The sequence below is a fragment of the Accipiter gentilis genome, chromosome 8, assembly GCF_929443795.1.
Source record: "Accipiter gentilis chromosome 8, bAccGen1.1, whole genome shotgun sequence".
Classification (NCBI taxonomy): Eukaryota; Metazoa; Chordata; class Aves; order Accipitriformes; family Accipitridae; genus Astur; species Astur gentilis.
The window spans coordinates 23,421,432-23,428,973 of NC_064887.1; positions in this window are offsets into that span (position 1 = coordinate 23,421,432).

Consider the following 7,542-nt stretch of genomic DNA (forward strand, 5'->3'; position numbering starts at 1 on the left):
GAGGCAGCAGACGGAGGCTCTGCAGAAAGCAGATGTTCCCCTGCCCTCCTGCCACCAGGCAGGAGGGGACCTAAGAGGTGGAGATGAATGGATACAGGTCCCTGCTTGGGGAGGCAGGCGAATCCCCTCCCAGTCTCCCTCACCTTCCCAGTTGCCCCTACACAACAGGTATGGGGCTCTGGAACTTGAGGACCAGGTCAGTGAAGATCAGACTGTAGATGAAGGCCTATCCAGGGGAGTGCCTAGGCCCTGTCGGGCAGCCCCACACATTCTGAAAGCCTCTGTTAAGAGAAAAAGGAGGGTTATTGTTGTAGGCGATTCCCTTCTGAGAGGGACAGAGGGCCCCATACGCAGACCTGACCCATCCCACAGGGAAGTCTGCTGCCTCCCTGGTGCCCAGGTAAAAGGCATTACCATCTATGCCAATGCATGCAGCATGGGCAATAAACAGGAGGAGCTGGAAGCCATCGTGCAGCAGGATAGATATGACTTAGTTGCCATCATGGAAACATGGTGCGATGACTCCCATGACTGGAGTGCTGCAATGGATGGCTACAAACTCTTCAGAAGGGATAGGCAAGGTAGAAGAGGTGGTGGGGTGGCCCTCTATGTTAGGGACTGTTCTGACTGTACAGAGCTACACGAGTCTGATGACAAGGTGGAGTGCTTATGGGTGAGGACGAGAGGGAAAGCCAATAAGGCAGATATTGTGCTGGGAGTCTGTTATAGACCGCCCGACCAGGTTGAAGAGACGGATGAATCGTTCTACAAGTGGCTGGCAGTAGTCTTAGAATCGTGTGCCCTTGTACTTGTGGGGGACTTTAACTTTACAGACATCTGCTGGAAATACAACACAGCAGTGAGTAAACAATCTAGGAGGTTCCTGGAGTGTGTGGAAGATAACTTCCTGACACAGCTGGTGGGTGAGCCAAACAGGGGAGGAGCCTTGCTAGATCTGTTGTTTAGGAACAGGGAAGGACTGGTGGGAGGTGTGATGGTCAAAGGCCATCTTGGGCTTAGCGACCATGAAATGATAGAATTTTCAATTCTTGGTGAGGCAAGGAAGGTGGCCAGCAAAACCACCACTATGGACTTCCGGAGGGCTAACTTTGGCCTCTTCAAGGCACTGGTTGAGAAAGTCCCTTGGGAGACAGTCCTGAAGGGCAAAGGGGTCCAGGAGGGATGGACATTCTTTAAGAAAGAAATCTTAATGGCTCAGGACCAGGCTATTCCCATGTGCTGCAAGTCGAACAGCTGAGGAAAACAACCGGCCTGGCTAAATGGGGAGCTTTTGCTAGGACTCAAGAAAAAAAGGAGAGTTTATCATACCTGGAGGAAAGGGAGGGCAACTTGGGAGGAGTACAGGGATCTTGTTAGATTGTACAGAAAGAAAATTAGAAAGGCAAAAGCTCAGCTAGAACTAAGTCTGGCCACTTTTGTAAGGGACAACAAAAAATGTTTTTACAAATATGTTAACAGTATAAGAATCCCAAGGAGAATATCTTTCCTTTAATGGATACAGAACGGAACGTAGCAACCAATGATGAGGAAAAGGCCAAGGTACTTAATGCCTTCTTTGCCTCAGTCTTTAATAGTGAGTCCATTTATCCCCAGGGTACTCCACCCCTTGAGCTGGAAGGTAAGGATGAAGAGCAGAACATACTCCCCCTTAATCCAGGAGGAAATAGTTAGGGACCTACTATGCCATCTGGACACTCACAAATCTATGGGATCTGATGGGATCCATCCAAGAGTAGTGAGGGAACTGGCGGAGGTCCTTGCCAAGCCACTCTCTATCATCTATCAGCGTTCCTGGTCGACAGGGGAGGTCCCAGAGGACTGGAGGCTTGCCAATGTGACTCCCATTTATAAGAAGGGTCGGAGGGAGGATCTGGGGAACTACAGGCCTGTCAGCCTGACCTCAGTACTGGGGAAGATTATGGAACGGTTTGTCTTGAGACCACTCACATGGCAAGTCCAGGATAAGAAGGGGATCAGGCCCAGTCAGCATGGGTTTATGAAAGGCAGGTCCTGCTTGACCAACCTGATCTCCTTCTATGACCAGATGACCCACCTAGTGGATAAGGGAGAGGCTGTGGATGTTATCTTCCTTGACTTCAGCAAGGCCTTTGACGCTGTCTCTCATGGCATACTCCTTGAGAAACCGGCGTCTCGTAGCCTAGATAAGTGTACTCTTCACTGGGTGAAAAACTGGCTGGATGGCCGAGCCCAGAGGTTTGTGGTGAATGGAGTGAAATCCAGTTGGCAGCGGGTCACAAGTGGTGTTCCCCAGGGCTCGGTGTCAGGCCCTGTTCTGTTTAATATCTTTATCAATGATTTGGATGAGGGGATTGAGTGCACCCTCAGCAAGTTTGCAGACGACACCAAGTGGGGAGGCAGGGACGATCTGCTTGAGGGTAGGAGGGCTCTACAAAGAGATCTGGACAGGCTGGATCGATGGGCTGAGGCCAATCGTATGAAGTTCAACAAGGCCAAGTGCTGGGTCCTGCACTTGGGTCACAGCAACCCCATACAGCACTACAGGCTTGGGGAAGAGTGGCTGGAAAGCTGCCCGGCAGAGAAAGACCTGGGGGTGCTGGTTGACAGCTGGCTGAATATGAGCCAGCAGTGTGCCCAGGTGGCCAAGAAGGCCAACGGCATCCTGGCCTGTATCAGAAATAGTGTGGCCAGCAGGAGCAGGGAGGTGATATTTTTCCCCTGTATTCAGCACTGGTGAGGCCGTACCTTGAGTACTATGTTCAGTTTTGGGCCCCTCACTACGGGAAAGACATTGAGTTGCTGGAGCATGTTCAGAGGAAGGCAACCAAGTTGGTGAGGGGCCTGGAGCACAAGTCTTATGAGGAGCGGCTGAGGGAACTGGGGCTGTTTAGTCTGGAGAAGAGGAGGCTGAGGGGAGACCTTATAGCTCTATACAACTACCTGAAAGGGGGTTGTAGTGAGGTGGGTGTTGGTCTCTTCTGTCAGGTGGCTGGAGATAGGACAAGAGGAGGAGATGGCCTCAAGTTGAGGCAAGGGAGATTTAGGTTAGATATTAGGAAAAAATTTTTTACTGAGAGGGTTGTCAAACATTGGAATGGGCTGCCCAGGGAAGTGGTTGAGTCACCATCTCTGGATGTATTCAGAAAGCTAGTGGACAGGATACTTCAGGACATGGTTTAGTGGGCATGGTTGATCGTTGGACTCAATGATCTTGAAGGTTTTTTCCAACCTAAATGATTCTATGATTCTAAGGGGGTGGGGGGAGGATGGGAATGGGCTAACTGAAAAATGAGAAAGCATTAGCGATGTTATATGGAATTAAACAAGAAAGGAAGTATTTGCTAAATTGTAGTGTCTTTCCTCAGTGGTACTTAATATCACTCTGGGAAGCAGTCTTTCTGCTTTCTTCCCTAGTGTACTAATATAGAAGACTGACAATTCCTGGAATTGTTCTTTATAATAATGACTTATGCTTATTTATATAGCTTTTTGGGCTCTGCAGTCCTGTAGCATTCATAATGTGGGCCTGAACCCATAGTGTTTCAATAACTGGCTGCCTTCTGTTAAATAGGTCCTGCCACCTATGTGTTCTGAAAATTGAACATATTCACTAAAATAGGAAACTATAAAATAAACTATTTCTTGTGGGATATTTTGAAAACAATGGACATATAGTGAACAATCCAGGCACAATGGAACTGATTATTCCGTGAGCCAGAGGCCTCTGCAGGCAGCAGGCCTCAAGGATGTAACGAAGATTAACTGTTGCTACAAGTTTGATGAAGCAAACACGAAAAGTAGAGCAAGGCTAACTGTTGCTACAAAGTTTGATGAAATAAGCACAAAAAGCTGAACAAAGTTGGGCCTACGTGACTGAAAGCAGGACACAAGACAAGTTACAGGCAGGGGGAATCATTCGCATGATCAGAAGGCCTTATACTATCAAATTATTGTTTTAGGCGCGTGGACAGCACATGTTAACCAATCAACAGATGGCTTACGCATGAGCGGGAACTAAAATACTTATATAAACCAAGCTATTTGGGCAATAAAGTGGCATCTGCCTAGATCATATTGATTGTGTGCAGTATCTATAACTTCCACGTCGACAATTTCTTTCACTTAAAAAAAGAAATCCAGAAACTTGCACCAGATCATTTATTTTCCAAAGAATGTAGTCTCATGCCGCAGTTGTAGGATGAGAGAAAGACTCCAAGGGACATACTTTGGGACATACTTTGGGTTCAGCAGTCTTTCTACCTATAGTCGGTTACAAGACTGGAGGCTTAATTTAGTGAGAGATGTAACAGGTTAAATGAAACACCAGGAGAAAAAAGACAGCTGTAATGTAAATACATGTAATTTCTAATAAAAAGTTGAAGAACATTCTAAATGTTTCAATTATATATTCCATAGAAGAAAGGCATGACTACTCATGAGTAGCAAATATTTGTCCGATAGTGTGTTGTTGCAGCGGGTAATTACTGTTGAGTTTTAGCTTGTTCTATACCCATTATTTTGATTAGCAATCCTCTAAAACGTTCACAATAGAGAGGACTGTCAATACCACTGACATGTATCTTGTACTTTTCTTACTCTGCAGTTCTCTTAGAAGTAATATGAAGAGACTAGAAAATGTATGCATGTATACTGGAACATGCTGTTTGTCACTTTTTTCTCTACTTTATAACAAGCATTTGAAAAAAGTTATTAATTTGGGGGGGAGGGGCTGGCATGCTTCTTTTGTCTCTGAAACAATTCATTTCAACTTGAAAAGACAGAATGGTTTTAGCAGCTTCCTAAAGACTGTCATAACTATTACACTGTCCAGAAATTGATAAATCTAACCATTTTTTTCTTTTTGTGAGAAAACTATGTCTGCCTATGTCTATTCTTTCTTCTGCGAATCCTCATCTGCTATTTCTCATTTGTCTTTCATTACTGATGTTACAAAATTGCTTATTAAAAACATTTCAGAACTAAATTTGTGTAATAAAAATTCTAGACTATAATCACAGATAATACTTGCAGGGAAGTGGAAAATTGTGATGGGTTAACCCTGGCTGGACACCAGGTGCCAACCAAAGCCATTCTATCACTCCCCCTCCTCAGCTGGACAGGGGAGAGAAAATATAACAAAGAGCTTGTGGGTCAAGATAAGGACAGGAGAGATCACTCACCAATTACTGTCACGGGCAAAACAGACACAACTTGGGGGAAATTAACTCAATTTATTACCAGTCAACCAAAGTAGGGTAATGAGAAATAAAACCAAATCTCAGAACACCTTCCCTCCGCCCCTCCCTTCTTCCCGGGCACAACTTCACTCCCGGATTCTCTACCAAGCCCCCCCAGTGGCACAGGGGGATGGGGATGGGGTTTACGGTCAGTTCATCACACGTTATTTTCTGCTGCTTCATCCTCCTCAGGGGGAGGACTCATCACACTCTTCCCCTGCTCCAGTGTGGGGTCCCACCCGCGGGAGACAGCCCTCCACGAACTTCTCCAATGTGGGTCCTTCCCACGGCCTGCAGTTCTTCACTCACTGCTCCAGCATGGGTCCCTTCCACGGGGTGCAGTCCTCCAGGAGCACACTGCTCCAGCGTGGGTCCCCCGTGGGGTCACAAGTCCTGCCGGAAAACCTGCTCCATGGGCTCCTCTCTCCTCAGATCCACAGGTCCTGCAAGGAGCCTGCTCTAGCGTGAGCTTCCCACGGGGTCACAGCCTCCTTCGGGAACCCACCTGCTCTGGCATGGGGTCCACCATGGGCTGCAGGTGGATATCTGCTCCACCATGGACCTCCATGGACTGCAGGGGGATAGCCTGCCTCACCATGGTCTTCACCACGGGCTGCAGGAGAATCTCTGCTCTGGCGCCTGGAGCATCTCCTCCCCCTCCTTCTTCACTGACCTTGGTGTCCGCAGGGCTGTTTCTCTTACGTGTTCTCACTCCTCTCTCTGGTGGCTGTTTCCGTCTGTCCCAACTTTTTTTCCTTCTTAAAAGTGTTATCACAGAGGCGTTACCACTATCTCTGATTGGTTCGGCCTTGGCCAGTGGCGGGTCCATATTAGAGACAGCTGGTATACTCTCTCTCTCGAACACAGGGGAAGCTTCCAGCAGCTTCTTACAGAAGCCACCCCTGTAACCCTCCCCTCCCCCCCGCTACCAAAATCTTGCCACACAAAGCCAATACAAAAATGCAGGGTTTTTTCCTGTCCTGTCATATCTTCCTTTTGAAAGTGTAGTAAATTGTTGGCCTTTACTACTTCAGAAGACAAATTTGGTTTTATGTGCCTTGTATCTTGATACCTCCTTGACTATAGTACATTATGAATCTTACTGGGTAACATAGTCTGGCTTCCTACCAAGAACAAGCTATGCCTTACTACAGCTCCTTGCAATGTCTGACTGCTTTGGAATAGAGGAGAAGTCTCTTGACAGATGTCCTGACAAAGCAATAATGAAAAGGTCATACCACATTTCCTGCAGCATTTATCTTCTTTCTTTAGTGGCTGTGTACCGAAAACTAGATACAATTACATCTAATTAGGAACACTAAGTTCTGCAATAAAGTTAAAAATCTATTAAGCACTTTTATCAAAATTATTACACATTATATTTGAAAATTCTAAAACTCTTAAATGGCATCTTGTCAACATTACTATTCAGATCTAGTCTTAAAACTTTTTACCTTTTCTAAAGATCAAGGTCACAGAGCTCAGCAGTTCTTGTTTTATGGGGCCTTGGGGCCATTTTGAACTATTACTACTTCAAGAATTGTTGATTACAATTGAATAGTGGAACAGAAGCTCATTATAGACATTCTGAGCAAGTCTTCCCTGACAACATTGTCAGCATATGGAATAACAAATGCCCAATATTCAGTGACAATTATGAAAATTCTTACTTATCAATTATTTTATCTTCTCTTGGTAAGCCATGAATGATTAAAGGCAAATTCTAAAAATACTGCATATTTGAGTAAGTACACCAATTATGTTTCTTTTGTCATAATCTGATTTTAGAAAGCAAAGTAAAAATAATTGATGATGCTAGAGAAAATATTTTCTGTGTTGATATACAAAAGTAATTTGGATAAGTTTAGAACAGGCTATTTTGAAAGCCCAAAGAAGTCTACAGAAGTCTTTCAGCTGACTTAATAAGATTTGTTAGACCTATAGGATGTTAATAACATTGGTAACAGTGTCATCCTTGTTGCAGGATCATAGAATGGTTTGGGTTGGAAGGGACCCTGAAGATCACCTAGTTCCAACCCCCCTGCCATGGGCAGGGACACCTTCCACTAGACCAGGTTGCTCAAAGCCCCATCCAACCTGGCCTTGAACACTGCCAGGGATGGGGTATCCACAACTTCTCTGGGCAACCTGTTCCAGTGCCTCACCACACTCGCAGTGAAGAACTTCTTCCTTACATCTAATCTAAATCTACCCTCTTTCAATTTAAAACTGTTAACCCTCGTCTTATCACTACACTCCCTGGTAAAGAGCCCCTCCCCATCTTTCCTGTAGGCCTCCTTTAGGT